The sequence below is a fragment of the Colias croceus genome, chromosome 7 (genome assembly GCF_905220415.1).
Source record: "Colias croceus chromosome 7, ilColCroc2.1".
NCBI lineage: Eukaryota > Metazoa > Arthropoda > Insecta > Lepidoptera > Pieridae > Colias > Colias croceus.
The window spans coordinates 8,670,830-8,693,141 of NC_059543.1; the positions used below are offsets into that span (position 1 = coordinate 8,670,830).

The 22,312-nt window shown below is 33.6% G+C and overlaps 1 long non-coding RNA gene across 1 annotated transcript; it reads right to left on the reverse strand.

The window, feature by feature from the left end:
* Positions 1-389: 389 nt before the first annotated feature.
* Positions 390-1,660, reverse strand: LOC123693398. Its single transcript, XR_006751681.1, has 2 exons — positions 1,369-1,660; positions 390-1,038 (listed from the first exon to the last, which is right to left on the reverse strand). It is a non-coding gene; the product is annotated as an uncharacterized LOC123693398 (long non-coding RNA).
* Positions 1,661-22,312: the final 20,652 nt, after the last annotated feature.

The window sequence follows — 22,312 nt, forward strand, 5'->3', positions numbered from 1 at the left end:
CATGCAAACTTTTTTTTCAATAAACGACAAAACTATCTGGACAAGATAAAGGAGCTTTAAAAAAAACTGTCTTTTTATTATTTATGTTTAGAATGGATTGATCTAAAGTCAATCAAAAGTTTCGTCAGAAGACCCTGGGATCAACTTAAAAGTAATATTATCGATCTTTATATGGAAATATGATAAATACAATAAATACATCTTAGCCTCGTAACGCCCAGGCTATTTTTACCAAACATTGGCTTGCAGCCCAAGTACCTTTTAAAAGGTTCACATGGTGCGGACCCAGAGGTGATGAAATCTAAAAAAAGTGCCTTATTATTTCCGTATGAGCGTGGGATTTTTTCTGCATGTAAATGTATGTCAGTGGAAGGTTTTGAGACACTAAATAACCCCAAATTCGTTATTCTTTATTTAGGCATATGGGCTTTAATGTATTGCAAAACCCGATTTCGCAAAATTCGTATTTTTGATATTATTGATTAGCGGTAGACAATATAGGGTTTATTTTATATTACAAAAAACAATGAACATAAATATTTGGATTAATACATGTCTTCCAAAATTTTAATGACCAAAAACATATCTCACACTTACAATCTGAGAAAAAAATATCAATTTTTGAACACTATGATCATTATTTTCTGTACTTATTATTTTTAAAGGCTAGTTTATCACGTGTTTTAGGATTTCTATCAAAAGAAATCCACTTCCAACAGATGACAGAAGCAAAAATTAACAAGTTTCTAAATTGGACCCAAAAACACTATATAATAGCAACCCATATACCTTTTAAAATCAGAATGATAGTAGGTAAATTGATATATTTCTATAGAACTTTTAAATACTTAATTTTGCAAATAAGAGTTGGTTTTTAATAAAAAAACTATTATTTTCAGATTCTTCAGAACTGGAAGAGCTTTCTTGGTTTTGGTTTATGTTGTAATCCTCATCTCCAAATAGTTCATACTTTTCTATATCTGACTGATTTAAGCTTCATCTATTTGCTCCAAATTTGCTCATCTCTAATTGGGTTACCTGAAAAGGATAGGTACTAAAAGATTCTGTAACAGACTAAATAATTTACTTTATATTATGAAGGAGAAAACGGTCTAAATCATAAGTTGCAAAGGCAAATCAAATTGATTAGTGGTTTATTCCCTTATACCTTTTAAAATCCAATAATATGTTAATACTCTTATACCTTCTAAAAGGTATCCAGATTTTACGAGGTTTTTTACACGTATATTCTTTATTTTCGCGTAAATCTAAATGTAATTATAATATTTACTTATTTGTCAACAAGCAGAGTAAGATACTCTCAGTTAAAAACCTAAGATTGCATCAATAATCATGGATTGAACTTACCACGTCCTCTAGTCAGTCGAGATGGCCAGACTTTTCGCCGGAAATTACATATATTTTATTTTTCTATTGGCACTATTGCTTAACCATAGACAAAAACATACTTTCCAGTAGCCGGATAAAAAACAGTAATTAGATTTGGCGCGTTATTTAAAATGTTACGGCGTTTTCAAATCAGATACTGTCAGATACCTTTAAAAAGGTACCGTGGGCGTTTATGTCATAAAGTTGGATAACAGCTTGGGCCGGTACCACTATCGAGCTGCATGCCTTTTAATAGGTATCTGGGCGTTACGAGGTTAGAACATGATGTTAATTTTCAAAATTAATTTATGACTTGTAAAACACAGGTACGTCTGAAATATAAAATCATTTTAAATAATTTTCATATCTACTATGACTAAATCGTAATAAATATAAAGGCGGCCAATAATAATGACAGTCAGCAGGTTGTACATTAAATTGAACTAAGTGTGTCTAATGCTACTTGCTTATGGGATTGCTATAAATAGCGGTTTTGCAAATAACTGGATTGACGGCAAGATCCGTGGCCGATTCGAGCGAGCGTATGGCGCGAGACTTTGCAGATACGAAATGAAGGCACAATATAAATAACTATTACCTACTTAATAGCATAAAAATTAAATTAATTTCAAGTGAAGAAAGCATTCATTTAAAATTAATATTTTTGACTTTCGTAATTTTTGCCCTGATTGTTAACTATAAATTACATTTTTAATTTGGGTCCTCTACTACTTAATCAATTGCGTAAATCGTTACGTATGTAAACTTTTCACAAAAATCATTTCTATAAATGATTACGTAAACGTAGCAATAAACAAATTTCGAAATAAATAATATTTAAGAACAAAGCTCCGCGTCTGTATTATTAACGTTAATCTATACGTACGCCGCGGCGTGGCTTACATTGTTACTTGCTTATGTAAGTCGGAGCGTCTTCTACTTTCGAATCAAGTTTATTGACACGGCAAGCTCGACAAATGCCTGCTTCACAGTTACATCGCTTCGGCTTTACTTTGATTATGACTCGAAATACGCGATCATACTCCTCTGTAATGTTCTTATTTCGACACAAAACCGGTTCCGAGATGAACGGTCCAAGGGTGACGTTAAGTGAATCGCATCACACCAAATTTGGTGAACGTGTATTTATTATTTTAATATTAAATACTCGCCGCTACCGACCGAACAAGGGCGTGTTATCGCTTGTCAACATTACCCACTCGTTGCGATTTCTGAAATTAAAGTTCCTTTAGTCAATAAAATACGGGAAACTAGCAAAACAAATAACATTAACACCGCGTAACCGCAAGGTGTAATTTAGTTTTCAATAAAGATGTCATAAACGCAAACACTATTAGCAATCAATTAATCCGTTTAAGATTTATATAGTTGTATTAACAGGTTTTATGTTAATTTTATATATGCCCGGCGCAGAGTATCGGTTTCCGAGTGGCGGTTGGTTCAAGCCTTATCATTAAGTTTTTAATAGCAATAAATCTAATAGCGGCAGTACACATGGGGCCAAGGCGTTGGGCCAACGTGTTGGGAAAAAATTAAGGATATCAAGATTCCTGTTCACACATTGGCGTACTGATCATTCTGCATTGGCGCTTCAAAGATGGACGTAGTCCGTAGAAGTTCTTGCAGCCGCGGCAATTTATTTATACAGTGCGTTTAATAATTAATTATTACGTACATGTGCACCAATAACTCTTGAGTGTACTCTGCCGTCTGCGATGATACCATTTTCCAATCTCTATTTTCCTTTTTTTTATTTCTGTATAAATGAAACATTATTAAAAAATATGTTTAGATTTTTTCAAATGTTTAAAATGTGTACATTTTACATTTAATTTAATTTTAACTACCTATAAAACGAAACTTTAATGATTACGGACGGATGTATTGATTGGTGATATTTGATAATATTATTTATGTAATAAAGCAAATTTTGATCAAAATCATGCTCATTGTTTATTGTTATTTAATTTTTAAGAACAAGTAACTGTTTCATACTATTTTACTCATTTTTAATATATTCATTTTTTTATCGCAAATGTATGAAAGTGAGTTATGAAAAACATCTAGAATAATATAATACTTAAATAGAAAATAAAACATCTAATTTATTGAGTCATATGGTTTTTATTTTTGTGTAGTTCATGCAGTGGATTCCAAATTATTCCTTCATGTCGATACAATTCTACGAATTGTAAAACCTCATTGCTTGTCCACATCGGCGCCGCCATCGCTATCGGAACATGGAAACGTAAATTTCATTGACGCGCAACGATACTGTCTCCACTGACGAGTAACAATAAACTGAACAAGACACCAACGTGTGAACGCTGTTTGCGGAGCGCGCCAAGATCCTTTGAAGTGTGCACAAAAAACCGACAACATTCGGTTGGCCTGCCAATATTGGCGCCAACTAGGTTAATGAAGCCAACATACCGCCAAGTAGCTCTCTACACGTTGGCCCAACCCATTGGCCCAACACGTTGGCCCCATGTGTACTGCCACCATAATAGTGTAAACTGTTTGTTGTCGCACAATCGCACGCGGTTGGTTGATCACTGCTTCGCTAAGCTTCTTTCGTCAGGTTCTGTGAACTGAGCGGCGCGGGCGGCTTGTTAGTGACGAATTTTATTTCAACACATGATTAGGTACGGCTATTGTACCATTATATTATTATGATACAAAATTTGCCGATGTTGTCAGCCATACATCTGCAACTCTTATTCTTTTGTGTTTTAAAATGAATATATCGGTTAACAAAAACACAAAACAATGTCGCGGAACTTGAGTAAGATGTTTCTATTGTACGGAATGATGCTGGTGTTTTTTAATAAATAAAAATGTGTAAATGACTAATGATGTTTTAATTAAAGTGACTGCGTTTCAATTCGCATGATAGAGGCGGCACAGACTCTCATAAATAAGGTCGCTCTTCGAGTGTTTGACATCGAAGTATAAAATGTCACTTGAATAAAGATTTATTAGATACTACATGTATGTATTAATAAAAGATATAATATAGGATAACTTATAATCACTATATAATATTAGACTGACGTATACTTCACGTAAAATAGTAAGGTAAATCCACGCTGTATTTTTATTATAAAGGGTATGATTATGTTGACTTAAATTAGATTCATAAAATTGAAAGATACTTTATATAATAAATATAACCTATTGTTAGCATCACAGTAATTACCTACGCATTCTCGCTCGTTCAATGACCCCGAGACAAATAATATATGTATTAAAGAATTTGCGATTAATTTAACTTTTATAAATTGCGTTTAAATAACAAGCACGTACGTGAGAAAGAACGGTTAGAGGACTCGCAGAATAAATCTCTTGTTTTATTTCGCGATGGACATCTTTATGAATACATTTGTAAGCTTATATGCTTTGCTACTCGTATATTAACTGGCTGGTGTATTTGTAAAGTGGAGTGTAATCGTTAGTCACTGACATCGCAATGCATAGTTTAGTGAAATTGAACAGATGCGCCATTACACTACTTTATACATCCGAAAGTTTTTACAGCTATGACAATGAAAAGAGAAGCTTTTACAAGATATAGTGATTTAGATGTAATTTTGTAATCACGATAATGATGTTCCCAAAAATATATAGGTCAAGGGTACGCGCTAACAAAATTGAAACTTAAGCTCATTTTACATTTTAATTCGAATTAATACGTATTGTTTGTAATAGTTAATGTAAAAAACGGATTGAAGAGTATAAACAACTTACGATAACCTTTCGATACAAGACAATTGAAACCCGTAACAACTGCAGGATACGCCTGCCTTTATCACAGGAAAAAATGTCACTGTCGTTATTAATTTGAATTCAACGTTCATGTTTATAAACTTAACTTGTTAACTTAACTTAACTTAACTTGTTTTTTTTTTATAAACTTGTTATTTTTTCATTTATAAGCTCAAGTTGGACATAAATTATAGCATATCTGCTTTGTATTCATTTCGCGACAAGAGTACTCGCACAAGACGTAATTATCTGAAAAGTAAGGAGGCTAATGAATGTCGTTTCTATCCTCAGTGAGGTTTACATCATCTTTGATAATATCTCGAAAGCGCATCGGGCGTGTAGGCATTTACATAGATCGCGCCCACTATGTACCGTCCAGCGCGATTTTTACATTCAAACGAGTATTATCCGGTCGAGTTAAAATGTTTATAATTCGTGAGACAATACTAACAGGACAACCTCCCCTTTACATATCAGCGTTTGATTTCACTCGCACAGACAGGTTCTGTAGGAATGTATGCCGTGGCATACGGCCGACTTTAATAAAGCGCGCACTTGCTCGCTACTTTATTACTTTTTGTGGTCATAAATAAAAACGCTTTCGAGAAAAAACATTTTATGCTTTATTGAGTCCGTCGATTTTGTTCAGAGTGCTTGTTGTGGATTTTTTTCACAAAAGTTAACTGCGTTTTGCGCATTTATTGCAATCTGCATTGTATGTAATTGTTTTTCGCCTGTCACATTTTATGCTATTAGTTTCGTGATGAAATTTCATTTTCGGATTCTTGTTTAAATAAAAATACATTTTAATTTTACTATAACACTCCTTTTTTATTTTGGTTACTTAAATGGCGCGACAAAAACGTTGATACATATGCACTCATAAAATAAATGTGTAAATCAAACACTGTACAGAAAGTACGGCGTTATTTATTCAAATAAATTGTCATTGTTCTAATACTCTCTAAATTGTATTATTAGATTACGCTATAAATAGATCCCACGCGATCGCGTAGCGTTCGTAGGCGTTGACCAATGCTCGATGACGTCACAGCCCTACGACGCTACGTCGCGTTGTGGCGCTACGTTATTTATACTTTCCAATTTTCTAAAAACAACATAATATTATTATTGACATACTTGGAGCTTCTTAAGATGTTTCTTTTTATCATATACATTATTAATATTAAAATTAATTAGGATAAAATAATACATTAAATATAAATCGTTGTATAAAAAGTTCGTACAATAAGCACAAAAAAAAGCACAAGAAAGGACAAGAAAGGAAGGATATCACAGAAAAACTGTTATTATTAATGCAAATTTTTATTTGACTTATAATAGAAAAGTACTTATACATTTCTATCTTTTATCGATTAAAGCTTAATAATATATAGAGAGTACCTAATTATGTAAGTACGTACGGATAGAGTAATTTAAATGAGAATCGCATTACAACTGGCTTTTCAACATTATTATTAACTCACATCTTGATTTTATTTGAACATGTTTTTTATTAACTTCAAATGAAACATTTAACGCGATTAAAATGATCTATCCCCATGCTTTCACATGAAATATACTCAAAAAGTCCACTGCGACCTCGCTACCTTCACTTCACCTTAAGGTAGATGACAACAATTGTTTACCGATATATTTTGAGATGAAACGAAAGCGTGTCGCGAAAGTCCGTCACGTACCGAGTTACCAAATCGTTCCTTCAACTGGTTGTACATTACAAAAGCACTGCCCACGACCGTACTTGTGAGCCGGTCATATGAAATCATGTTTTTTGGTGACTTTCTAACATCCTAGAATTATGTTTGTGGCTTTATATTCAGCATTGTGCAGAATCCTTAATCGTGTATAAGTTAATCGTATTTGTTTATCTTATAAATGTAAAAGGCTGAAAAATTGTTCTTCATGTAGGTAATAGATTTAATGAAGGAACTTCAGTAATCAGTATGAAAAGGCGAATTACATAACTTCATATTTGTTGATTATTATTTCAATTGTTACAAAATTTAATAACACAATATCAGTCCATACTCTTTTCCAATCTTTAAAATTATAACTTAGATGAGCTACTCGATTTCCATTTGTTTAAAGATGAAGTTCATTGTGCAACATACATTTTTTGTTCCGATACCGTTATGACGTTTAAAAGACGTAGTTTACATTGCTTTGTAGCATACCAAGAAGCTGGCTTCTTCCGCATTAATATTTTAGTTACTACATCATTAAATAGATAAATTATTGATATTATTATACCAAATATGCCACCGTATGAATTTATGTCGCAACAAACTAAACCATACGATAACTTTAAAATGTTTATGTAAATTATATAGATATAATTTGTCACATCTTGTTAAGCCTTTCAGCTTAAATCATTTGAAACACGCGCCAACAAGATTATAGGAATCTATTCGATACCAAAGCCAAAGGTTTCCGGATGCTGTTTGGTAGATAAATTTATTATTCTTTTGGCAAATCAACGATAAATATTTCACTTAGCTGTCGCGACCGCGGCGCGCGCGCGTTTCAATAATAACCGTGATATTGCGAATTGCGATGATACGGACTGGAAAAACTCGTTCGCCGGATGTCGATATCCTTAAAGGCTGGTGATGTTGTTTGTTGTCGGCAACGATATTCCCTATACGTGATACATTGCGCAGCTAAAGCGTGAAACACTTGGGCAATGTGCACACAGTGCGCAATGTAGAGGTGGCCTTATCTTATGTGTACGTTGATAATGACTTATATGGGATGTTTCGTTTTAAGTACGATGGCATCGTGCGGCTTTCATTCATGCCGCCTCGGGCTACGTTCAGATCTCATCTTCCAATTACCGATGCGACTGTAAGTGTCTCTCTGCTCGTTGATTCTTGTAATTGTTTTCATATTGTCACTAGACAATAAGTGTGTAAGATTGAACTTTTCATTAATAATAATTACCAATGAATCGTTTATTTTTTAAAATTGCCATTGTTCTATTTCTTGTTTATTCGTATTTGTATTTGTTTACTTTTGCAATTTATTTTTTCTTTTAGAACTTCATGTAACAGTAACTAACAAAGCCAAAGTAAGCTTTTTTAAAGCATTACGCGCAAACAGGTCGGAGGGCAATCGACAATGCTTTCGAGTAAAATTGAAACTATACAGGCGAAGTCGGGGCTTTTAGCATACACTGTTTGTTCTACCTTGAAAGTGACGAAAGGCTGCATAGGTGAATATTTTCGAGGTCCATTTGATTTGGTGGCGCATTGTGCTTGGATTACACAAACTACTGAGCGCAATCGCTTAATGTTTCACAATCATGGGGTCACTGACCGACACCAATACCTAAATTAATTTTCTTTTCGGTCTCGCGTCACTCATTGTTCAATTTGTATCCGATTTGAGGCGAAGACATTGCTGGCACGATTTTTTACTGATGTGAGTTTTAAGAAGTACAGCTTGCAAAAGATGCTTTTGAATTGTGCGGATATGTAGAGACGTATTCAATAATATTATATTTACAATGATCGTATGAACTGTTACATTTCTAGTTTACATTTAAACGGTCTAGATGTTTCTAGCTATAGGTTGAATTAATAGTTAGAAACTAAGTATAGAAAGTTCGTTTAGTGGAACGGTTGTCGCATGCCGGCAGTCGCGTGACCTGCCCTAAGATCGGTTTTATGCATGTCAAAACAACTTGAACTAGCTGTATGCCTTAAATGAGACAGGTGTAAAATATCGAATGGGTAATTGAACGTACGAATTTTGAGAAATGCACTTTAGTACATAGAACATGTTTCACTGAGAGTTGGACAACTTTTCTACACTATCTGGTAAATAAAGTATAAATAATTTAACTGCTTCGCTGCTCTAATGGTTATCTTGTTACGCTCCTTTTTTAGATGCAGTGATACGAGGTGTAATGAAAGTGGAATATTTTATATGCTTAGCTTTAAGTAAATTAAGTAAAAACTCTAGAGTTTTGCCAATGTGGTCAAAACTGTGGCAATATTATTTTTTCTAGAGACAATATCCGCGTCATAAGTACCTAGATACAAAAAAAATAATAATTGTTATGGCATAGGGAATTATTACGACGACGTTCGAAATAAAATAGACATGAAAATAAGTTTTATTTCATATATTATACATAAATCGTTCCACTATTACTCACTCCAATCCACATGAATATTAAATTTGCTATCGAAACAGTAACATTGTCCCCAGACCAGTTGGAATATTTGTGCAGTACCACGAGGTCCGCGCTAGAATTGTTTTCCGGTACGCCAAATACATTTTGTTTATGACATAAAAATAACTGCGTTAAAAACAACCGACTTCAAAAACGGAAAAGTAAGAAATAAAAAAGATTTGATATTATTAATTACTACATATTATTTTTATGTGCTATTTACTAAAAAGGTTTGATGTCGGTGCATGGGCTTAATACTAAGTGCTTAGTGTTTGGCACCGACTTCAAACCTATTTAATAAATAGCACATAAAAATAATATGTAGTAATTAATAATATCAAATCTTTTTTATTTCTTACTTTTCCGTTTTTGAAGTCGGTTGTTTTTAACGCAGTTATTTTTATTTAATAAGTACTTTTTAGTGTATTTTTCAACACGAATCAAACGAGCCCAAACTCGATAAAGTTGAGTCAATATATTACTGAGTTCCTATGGCCACCTTCCGATTCCATCATCAGATCAGCTCCATGTCATGATAATGTTTCATCGCTATCCAATTTACATTCGTATACAAAATTTCAGCTCAATCGGTTACCGGGAAGTGAATCAAAGTTACTTGCTACATTGAAATTAAGTCATCGAGTACAGACAAAAATGCTCATAAAATAAAAACTACTAGGCCTAGCCTAATAAAATTTTTATGGGACCAATTCGACACCATCCCGCATCGAACAAAAAAAGAATCACGTAAATCGGTTCAGAAACCTCGGAGTAATCGGTGTACATACATAAAAAAAAAAAAAAAAAAAAAATATACCGGCCGAATTGATAACCTCCTCCTTTTTTTTGAAGTCGGTTAAAAACCGGATCAGTTAGAGGAATTTGGACACACGGGCATGACATTTTTACGAGCATAACTGTAACGAGGTCACTTACCGTGGCTATTGGTTTATCGTTTGACTCAAATCTATTACGCTCCTCATACAGTGCCGCATCATCGTGAATTGATGTGAAATTGTAATAGGAGCACATTTGTTTTATATGAGGTCAATTTTTACAATCAATTTAATTTTTTTTATTTTCAGGTATATGGATGGACTTATGTTTTCTGAAAGATTCCGACATATCCGAAACGCTCCTATTCGGAAGAACCAGCCAACGTACCTACCTAATCTGGTAGATGTTAGATAATATAAGTATTTTTTAATATTAATGTAAATACTAAATATACCTACATAATATCATATGATTTATAAATAATATCTCTTACTTTTACAGATATCTCCTCAGCTTTATCGATCAACGTTATTCGTGGAAATGATCATAATGTAAAGCCCATTCTTTCATTTCAGTATTTATTTAGTCAAAATATTTGAGAACATTCGTCGAGAACATCGAGAGGTTTTTTTTTACAAAATTATATAATTAAATTGTAATGGTTACACATCGCTAGTAAATATAATGTTCCTGTTGCCAGTACATAACTTGATGTACGCAATCCTACTATTGTTATATGCAGCACATGGCCCGGTTAGTGCGAACAAATGGAGAAAGTACGATTTATTCATACGCAGGTAATCTACGTTCTACCGCTTCCTATTTTCATATTCAACTGCGATGACACTAACTAGCACTGTCTGGATTTTCTCCTCCTTAATTGAATGTGGATTTAATCCTACTGATATATTATAAACGCGAAAGTTTGTAAGTATGGATGGATGGATGTTTGTTATTCTTTCACGTAAAAACTACTGAACTGATTTTAATGAAATTTGGTATGTAGGTAGAACTGAAAACCCAAAATAGGCTTTTTATCATGGAAATCCTACAGGTACAGGAACTATGCGGGTTTTTATTTGAAAGCGCGGGCGAAGCCGCGAGTGAAAATCTAGTACGATAGATATTCGCGCCAATTCTTTACTTCTGTTTGTATCTCGCGACCTTGCTAATGACATTTTAAACTGAAATAATATAATATTTGGATCTATTTACTTTTTTAGTAAATGGTGATGTTGATAAAGTGTCGTAAATATATTTCTTAAAATTGATAAAGCGGTTTCCCTGAAAGAAGATTGTTTATTTAGGTTTCCCTTTCGCTTCGAGTATTCAGATATTTGTGATTGAGCGTAACAGGGTTCCAGATCATTATAATGGATTTTATAAATCTTATGACCGCTGTAACTACACGGGTAGAGTAAATGGTAGAGTGGTAGAGTACCTACTAACTATTGGTACCCACTGCCCAGAATACACCATAATTGGTAGAGCAGAGTACTAAAATTTGGTGAGTTACTCTACTAAATCTGGTAGAGTACTGAGAACTGATAGAGTACCTAGTATGCTAGTTCACTCTACCGTTTAATCAATCCGTGTACAGCAGCCATTAATCAGGACATAAAATGTAAATAGATAGGCTCTTATTCTCAATACAGATTACATAGTCACTAGGTGAAGACGTGACCAGACCATTTTATTGCGAAATATTTTGATGTGATGTAAGTAATGACTTTTAAATTATGAACAAAACCAGTAATAACGGACAAGTTAATAATGAATATCGAACTAGTTCTTCTAGATTCGGTGGTATTTGTTGTGTAACGACGGCCAACCGTTTGGATTACCTTCCGAGAGTTTCATAAACGATTGTTACTTTCATTTCAATGCTGGTGCATAACTACTCGCTGCGAACGTTGAGAAAGTAGCATCGTACTTTTTATAAAATAGGAATTTAGCATACATTTTTCGATTATTTGATAAGCAATGAAATTATAAATCAGTTAGTTCAAAAGGCAAAGGTTATAACTGTAACAAAAATATTATCTGGTTTTTGATTTTATTGCTCAGTTTGAACTCTGATCGTATTGTTTTTGAATGCAGATAGTTACTTACTTACTTACATGTTTGATATATTATGAATTGGCTTTATCTAGATTTTAATTTAAACTAATTGGTGTGCTTATTATATAATTTGAATTGAAATTAATGCTTGATTACAACTCCATAATATACATATTTACTATTTAGAAGCATCACCGTTCTATGAGTAGGTAATCATTTCTGAGAGTAGGCGCAAGGATCAGCACGCCTCCCAATTTTTATATCGCCTTTTCATTATCTGCGAAATAATAGAGAATAACCGTGTTCATTACAATATAAATTGCTCAAGTTTGCGTCACCAGACGGTGACGTATGCGGGAGATCATTTGTTCCGTGCGCGATCGATTGCGTAACTCCATATTAGAGTAAAGCTATTGCTAATTCATAAATATGGTAATTATAATTCAGCAAAAAATTAAAATACGTAAGTGCTTGACAATGTTTATTCACCCTCTACTTATTTCATTGACTTTGTGATTTTTTTTAAGAAAAATGTATCAACACTGACTAGTTATAATATAAAGTTAACTAAAAGTTTCTTTAAATGTATCTACCACCAGTTAAATAAAACCAGCGTTAAAATAAGAACAGACACGGACTTATATGTACAAGTAAGTATGTACTGATATATTTCAAATTGTAATAATGTAACATTTACTGGCCATTAGTCATAGTTGTTCATAACTACTTATGCCTGAATAGGTAACTTGAAGGCCGTATTTAAATCGACCTATCTAATCTCCACAAGTTTCAGTAATAGTTAAAAATTATAATTAACTTCAACTCATTAAGGTATCTAAAAATAAAATTACAATCTGATTTAAGGCATTTTCTTCATCAAATAAAGTATCTACTGAAATATACATCTAACACAGAAAACCTAATTGTAGCTAACGCTGCATCTAATTCAAGTTGGTAATTCAATAAAATGCTGAATGAAAACGTCTTAATCATTCATTTGTTTTTTTTTCTGATTTATTATAATTTTTTTCTGTAAAAGTTTATTTGTTTTTGTTTGATTGTACGCACTTATCTCAGAAACCAGTAACCACGAGTCGGATTTGAAAAATTATTTCACTGTTAGATAGTCCATTTATCGAGGAAGGCTGAAGGCTATAATATCATCACACTAAGAGCAATGCGGGTGAAACCGTGGGGCACAGCTAGTACTTTAATATATTTACTAAAACTAAATACTCCCTTCTCATGTCTATGTAAGCGTAGCCACGAACATTGCAAATGAAGTAGACGTGAGCACAAAATCTTTGGGTGTGTGCGACAAATTTGCAATCTGTCAAGTAGGTCGTAAAATACGGTGTCGTACCCGTTCAGACTTCAAGCCACAGTCGCGATTAGTCACTGAAACATTCCCTGCATGCCGATCCTCTGCGCTTGCTCACATTCTACTGAACCGCGATGATCATTTTATTAATTGTCTTTTTCATGTTTATTACGCGTGACTCATTGCAGTATATCATAGAATTTAAACAAGGAAGTCCAGATTAGGTTTGATGCGTAAAATAGTACTCTATCGTTGTATTCGTCATATTAAGGACGCTATAACGTATTTTTACAAAAACACGCTGTTTTTCGGTACCATTTTAACTTAAAGCAATTACACGTGAGAACATAGTAATATCTTAATTTAAAGATAATATATTCAGCTCTACGTTCATCTTATAAAAATTGTACGACGTCATACAAAATTGTCGCTGAAATACGTTTTTTCCATCACAATAAACGCATAAAATGCAAAAAAATGGGGTCTAAACCGGTACCATTTTAGGAAAATTAAGAGCCTAATCTATCTTCTTAACTATATCTTATTGAGGGATATATAGTCCTTTATATATGGTGTAATTTTTATGAATCTAAATCAAAATTTTATTTCAATAATGAGCTAAATTAAAAATACTTGTCGATTTCTTCATACATTTTGTTCTCGCGGTTCGTCAGACCGCGCTCAGAAGCGCTCTTGGAAGGACGGGTGTATCGCTCCTCGTGCCAAAAATAAAAACGAAATAAAAAAGATTATTGTGCGTGCACTGTCTTTTTCGTGATTTGAAATATTTGATACTTTATATGAGTAAAGTTCTGTATAAGTTTCATATTCCAATTATTTGTAATTTAAAATTATGTTTTTAAAATTACCTTGCCTGAGATCCTCTTTTTTATGGGTTGTTGAATAGATTGGTGGGGTAAAACAATTCAAGATGGCGTCGACGAAAATTTGGCTTTTTTTCGTGATGGGTGTCATTTTCATAGTTTTTGGGGTAGCTATTACCGAATATGAGGTCAAAACTGAAATCCAAGATGGCGCCGACGAAAATTTTACATCTTTTCGTCATAGGTGTCATTTTCATGGTTTTTGGGGTAGCTATTAACGAATATGAGGTCAAAACTGAAATCCAAGATGGCGCCGACGAAAATTTTACATCTTTTCGTCATGGGTGTCATTTTCATGGTTTTTGGGGTAGCTATTAACGAATATGAGGTCAAAACTATAATCCAAGATGGCGCCGACAAAAATTTTACATCTTTTCGTCATGGGTGTCATTTTCATGGTTTTTGGGGTAGCTATTAACGAATATGAGGTCAAAACTATAATCCAAGATGGCGCCGACAAAAATTTTACATCTTTTCGTCATGGGTGTCATTTTCATGGTTTTTGGGGTAGCTATTAACCAATATGAGGTCAAAACTGAAATCCAAGATGGCGCCGACGAAAATTTTACATCTTTTCGTCATGGGTGTCATTTTCATGGTTTTTGGGGTAGCTATTAACGAATATGAGGTAAAAACTATAATCCAAGATGGCGCCGACAAAAATTTTACATCTTTTCGTCATGGGTGTCATTTTCATGGTTTTTGGGGTAGCTATTAACGAATATGAGGTCAAAACTATAATCCAAGATGGCGCCGACAAAAATTTTACATCTTTTCGTCATGGGTGTCATTTTCATGGTTTTTGGGGTAGCTATTAACCAATTTGAAGTCAATACTAAAATCCAAGATGGCGCCGACGAAAAATTTGACATCTTTTCATCATGGGTGTCATTTTCATGGTTTTTGGGATAGCTATTAACGAATATGAGGTCAAAACTATAATCCAAGATGGCGCTGACGAAAATTTGACATTTTTCGTGATGGGTGTCATTTTCATGGTTTTTGGGGTAGCTATTAACGAATATGAGGTCAAAACTAAAATCCAAGATGGTCGTCGAATTTCAAGATGGCGTCATGGTAATACTGTCGCGTTATGGAGCAAGGCGGCGATTTTGGTATCTATGAATCTCGCCCAAGAAGTTTCACTCCTGACACGTTTTCTCGGCACACACGTTCTTTTTTATTTTATTCTCTTTGTTTAAATGTTTTAGATAAACTTTTTTTTAAATAAAGTTTAGCGAATATATTTAAAGAATATATTTAAAGTTAATAATATCTGTCAGAATATTAACATTATTGCCACAGAGTTGCGTTTTATATTAAATTTCTAAATATGCATTTCAATGTTCTTTAAAATTGTTTTTTTTTAAGACTTTCTACAAAACTGTGGTTGTTAACGTTTTTGTTATTTTATTTAAGTTTACTTTAAAGGAGTAAGAAAAATATACCTAATTATCGACGGTTACATTGGGGATTTGGTAATAGCTGTCTCAAAAACTTTGAAAATGACACCCATGCCGAAAAGATGTAAAGTTTCGTCGACACCATCTTCGATTTTAGTTTTGACCTCATGTTGGTTAATAGCTACCCCAAAAACCATGAAAATGACACCAGTGTCGAAAAGATGTAAAATTTTCGTCGGCGCCATCTTGGATTTTAGTTTTGACCTCATATTGGTTAATAGATACCCCAATAACCATGAAAATGACACCCATGACGAAAATATGTAAAATTTTCGTCGGCGCCATCTTGGATTTTAGTTTTGACCTCATATTGGTTAATAGCTACCCCAATAACCATGAAAATGACATCCATGAAGAAAATATATAAAATTTTTGTCGGCGCCATCTTGGATTTTAGTTTTGACCTCATATTCGTTAAAAGTTACCCCAATAACCATAAAAATGACACCCATGAAGAAAATATATAAAATTTTTGTCGGCGCCATCTTGGATTTTAGTTTTGACCTCATATTCGTTAAAAGTTACCCCAATAACCATAAAAATGACACCCATGAAGAAAATATATAAAATTTTTGTCGGCGCCATCTTGGATTTTAGTTTTGACCTCATATTGGTTAATAGCTACCCCAAAAACCATGAAAATGACACCCGTGACGAAATGATGTCAAATTGTCGTCGGCGCCATTTTGGATTTTAGATTTGACCTCATATTGATTAATAGCGACTCCAACTCCTTGAAAATGACACCCATGACGAAAAGATTTCAAATTTTCGTCGGCGCCATCTTGGATTTTAGTTTTGACCTCATATTGGTTAATAGCTACCCCAAAAACCACCCACATTTGCAAATGTGTTTGCTACTTAGGAAAAGTTCAGATTTAAAGATATAGGTAATGTGAATGTGTGGTAACGAATTTAATTTATTTCATTCCGACTGTTTCTCGAAATAACATACATTTACTAAGAATTGCATACAATGCCGGGTTTAATATATTGCCGGTAACATAATATTATGTATGATAATAATTCTTAAAAAAGTATTTTATACATTTCTTAAAAAGCTTCGATATTGTATACAATAATACAATTCATATTCAAATTGTTGTAAAATAGTCACACTTTTTTAAGTTGGTTGAGTAGACTAAAATACTTATGAGGATCGTACCTACTAATAATAGTAACAAAATGAATTTTTAAAGTTCCCAGTAATCTTCTGGAATCAATTTCAATAAAAATATAAAAAAAAATAATAATATCAAGTATGAAGATGGTCTATAAAATGGAATGCGCTATGTTTACGTCTTTTACGTGAGCGTGATGTTCCCGCGAACCACGTGGCGACGTTAGATACCTAAATTTGAGTAACGCAGATTTGTGACAGCGTCCTTAAGATAAGCTTAATAATATTATGATTTGTATCAAACATGGTTTTCCATATTGTAAGGAGCACAATCAGTTATCTTACAAAAAAAAAGATGTGTACTTACTCACCTTCGATAAGCTCGGATAATGATTCAGTTTGTTTAACAGAAAAATTAATTTGTGTAACCTAAAACTATGTAAGTATATGTATTTGTAAAATAGTTTTACAAATGTTCGTTCGGCATGGAAAGGCGATGGCAGCCAGCCGTCACATTGCACAACGCGTCGCCGGCGCAGGATCCAAGTGGCCGTGATTTATCACTGAGTCGGGACTTGATTGTGGCGACAGTGTGAATAATATCGTTAGTAATTTGTTAGCTTTATGTGTAAACAAGTCTATTTAGATGCCGTTAGTTAGCTGTAAACAAAACGTGCTAACCATTTAAGCGAATGTGGATGAGATTGAGATGAAAATAGATGGAGTTATTATATCGGTTTTGTACCTATACAACTTTTTGTTGTTTAATAAAGGCCACACATTGTAGGTATAGGTGTATGCTATTTGATTTAAATAATCTAAGCTAATTCCTTTGTTTCCGAAGAGGTGTCCTAGAGCGATATAATACAAAAAAATAAATAGATGAAGAGACTAATAATTGTTGATTAAAAAAGGTACATAAAGTGATGTTAAACTCAGATGCTATTAAATACAATTAAGCACAAAAGCTAAATGTAAACTGTATAAAAACAATGTAAACTAACATAGTAATTAAGAAATAATACTTACAAGTGGACCTCTGTTGTTCTATTAATAAATAAAATAAATACTATTTCTCGAATGCAGGGAAATTAACATAAATTTAGAAAAAAGAATACATAAGAAAATAAAAAAGAACAATGTTGATAATACGCGAATTGTGTTAAGTGTATCAACAATTAGCAATAAAAAAAGTTACAGTCTAATTTATCTGAAAAAACTAATTAAGAACAGTCATTAGGTTTTCTTTATCAGCTCAGCGAGAAATTGAAAAACTAAGGTTTAAATAACTCGTTTTACACTTAACAGTTTACACTTAACACGTTTTACACTTAAAAACAGTTTATATCTATTTTATATTTGCATATATCAGGAGGTGAAATAATTCAAATGATTTGTCCAATGTTCATATTTAAATAACATTAAGTAAAACATATCAGTTACGCAGAGTAATTCCGCTATGCCCATCTAACAGACTGCGTACACAAAACTGTTTTCGTTGAAAGCCGAGTACATTGCTACTGTAGTTAGCACGAGAGAGCTAGCAGGGTGTAAACGTTCGTACGTGTGTAGCAATGTACACGTGTTGGATTGGAATAGTTTAACTCGGTCCGTGCACAATCGGCATCTGCATAGCTGAGCGGCTTCGTTCTCATTAGCCGCCCGTTACCCCGACCCGTCTCAACGGGATCCGGCGACCTCGGCTTGCCACTCTTTATCGTCTTTCGGTTTACCACTCTAATTGTAAATTGCGCTCGCATTGCTTATATAATGTGACAATACTTTTCTGATTCGGTTAACTTTATTAATCCGCCGAATTACAAAACTGCATATTTTCATCTCATACTTAAGGTTAAAGTTGCATTTTATTTAGTAACTCAGCGACCCTGTTCTCCTTATTTCAATATGCATACATTAAATGACCGTTCGTTTGGTCTTAGGAATTTGTTTTGCATAGCTCGGGTTGTGTAATTTACGGTTGCGACCTTCCCGAGTTTTGGTATACTTTGAATCTATGGAATCTCGACACGTAATAAATTAAAGGAGCTTATCTAGAAATCTGAAGCCCAATTTGTGAATACCGTTCGTGGCGTGCAAAAGAACTACAAATACTATTTATGGTGAGCCCTGTGGGTGAGGTCAAAGGCTTTCTCCGTGGGCAGCTCGATAAGTACCTCACTACCTCATCTATGGAGGGAGGTGAGTCGTCGCACGCGCGAGTAGAAAGTACTTTAACATTGTTTTCTTCATTACGACACTTATTTATCAGTTGTCAGTTCACGGCGTTATTGCATATTATATGCAAATTAACGTAGCTTACGTCTTATGTTTGATATTTGACGCGAAAACTGGTTTTAGGTTAATTTAACTTTAAGTGTATCCTGTAGTTAAAAATTGATGTCTTTAAACAAAAATAGCATAAGTACCTGAATATGTTAATAGAGGAATTAAGTTATATGTAACTGTCCTTTAAAATGTGTGTAATATGGGTAGTTTTCTAAGCTTTTTCCAGGTAAAATCATGGTCATCGATTGACAATAATCGTCGGCAGCGTCCCATAGCGGCCGGTGCCCGCAATGCCCGCATCAGCTATAGAATTTGAAGCAACACATCACTCGTTGCCAAACGGATTGGGCCATTCTTTTGTCCGCGTGGGAATGATGCAAATGAGCCGCTTCGCTATTTCTTTGTTTGATTTCGTGAAAGTTTACACGATCGAAGAGGAAACGCGGCCGGCGACGGGCCGATGTGAACGCCATTTTTATGTAATTGTTACGTCTTGAGGGTTGCATAGTACAATAAATAAGCAACGAGCGTTTTAATCGTGACCTCGCGTTCATTTTCCATACGTATTTATGATAATGATGATGCGAAGTTATAAAATAATTATTGATTGTAAAAATCTTATACTTAACGCTTGCTTACTGAAAAACGTATTAAATGAAAAATACGTTACGTGCATAAGGTATCTGTTGTTAATCAATATTACCTTATAACAAATTTATTACTCGGTTCCATGAAACGTTACTGAATCTATTTACTTCTAATTCTATTTACTTGCTTTTGTTCCAGTATGTTTCTAAATACAGTTCCAAAAGATATCGTGTATCTCATGGCTTACGTCGCGTTACGCACTACAGAGGGGAACGCCCTTTATGAAATCAGCTTCACCACACCCGGGTCAACTCGACGGAGATTTTATACTTTAGGGGAATCGAATACGTTTTTACAAGCTTTTACTTAAATTACGCAGTTGTGTCCATCCTTCCGAAATATTATAGCTACTTATAAAGCGTTACCTGAGTTTAATTAAGGATAAGGGTTGGTATTCACTATTATAATATGATTTTAGGTGTAAAAGTAATTCGCACAATTTGTCATTATAATATTCTTACTTTTCATAATCTACCAAACTACATAATATTATAATAAAACTAAGTTACTTTATAAAATAAAGTTAAGATTTTAAAATTTGGTTTGCATCGTATTTCTTATGAAATATGGAAGGTTTGAAGCAACGTATGAAGAGTAGAGTAGCGGTATCATCGACATAGCTTGCGGATCAACTAGGTCGATACGTATTATCTACCTCAAAACTATTTGGGTCACTATCGATGGGGCTGACGTTTGGATTTTGTTAAATCATGTTAACGTTTATGAAATCAAGCCTGGAGCGATTAGGTTGAGGAGGTTTAGCTATACATTTATACAACTACATAATATAGGTACCCTAATTATGAAGAGTACCTAATGCTATATGGAAAATATATAAAAAAAATATATTCTATTCTTTAAACCGTCTAATATAAAGGAATTTTTTAAAATTGTTTCAAATAAAATCAAACAGCATGATGTCAGTTTTCAAATCTACGTGTCATACCTATGTAACAACAATGTAGTACATTGTATATAGCTCGAGATTAGCTGTACATTTTATAAGCATTCCAAACAGTATTATCTATTAATTTCCCAACAATGTATCAAAGCCTTATTAGGTACCAGATGTAAGTAAATATTGTTTATCTTCTTAACTTCGCAAAGTCGAGACTTATTTGTCATGGTAACAGCGCAGAGCGAATCGAGCATCGTAGTATTACAAAACAGAGCAATCTTAGTTAAGTCTTCCTCAACTGTTACTGAAAGAGCGGCTTTTCATGTTGTCCACTGATTCATTGCGCACTTAAAATGGGCTCTTAAATCTTTCAGCTGTACAAACTCCGCAATGTAAACTAAACAGTGTTTTCATCGTTGGTTTTTATTGAAATATTGAAAATATTGTGAAAAAATTGCTGTAAATGGAGGGCATGTCACGGAATCTGAATACTTTGTTAAAGGTTTAGTAACGATACGGTTCAGCTACATTTTAGCAATTAATCTTTAATAATAAAAATCTATTTAAATTATATTTTAAGAAATACAAGTAGGACCGAATTATAAAAATCACGAGGGTTACTGAAGTAAATCTTTGTGAATGCATTCCTTTTAATTAGGTTATATTAAAATTATTTAAGCCGTCTATAATTAAATATTCCTTCCAGGAGTGATATTAATGGTCTCCTTTGAATATTAAAAAAAAAACAAAATATGTTGAACTGAGAATGGTGTTCCTAGTTATTTGCGTACTTAATTATTAATATACTATTTATTGTATTATAAGCTGTACCTTTTTATATAAAAAAAATATTACAATCTCTCTCAATACCTTGTTTACGATAGGTACATTTATCGCGCGCCTACAATAACATTGGCCAGCGAGACACAGGAGTCTAGAGGACATTGCAATTCGAATATTAGAAGTGATTGACATAATGCACCTTATATGATTGTCGCATGACCTCCGAGCGGCCTTGATGCAAACTCGCTTGCAATGATTACCTGCCCTACACTGCCTCCCTGACCTATTTCTGTATTCTGACCTTACAATATTCAGCGTTTTGTTTTTAGCACATCAAGTGCAGAGACCTGGATTTAAGTTGTAGAAAATAAGATGAACGACATTTCACCGGAAAATTTTATGGAATTTTTATTTTTAAACACAATTAAAAACGTGGTTTCAACTCTTTTTTTATTAGGTTAGAAAGTGAAATATTTTTTTCGTGAAAGAAAATCTATTAAATAGCGGTTGTAATTAAAACTAGTCGTAAAACTAGTATGTATCAGAAAGCCAACAAAACATCGATTATTTGATAAGTTGCATTGTTATCGCATAGCGCGTTTGCACGTGTAAGTGTCAGTCGTCACGCTCACTCTCAGACCATGAATACGACCGTGAAAATGACGAAAAACCACAACAATATCATTTTTGTTTTATCC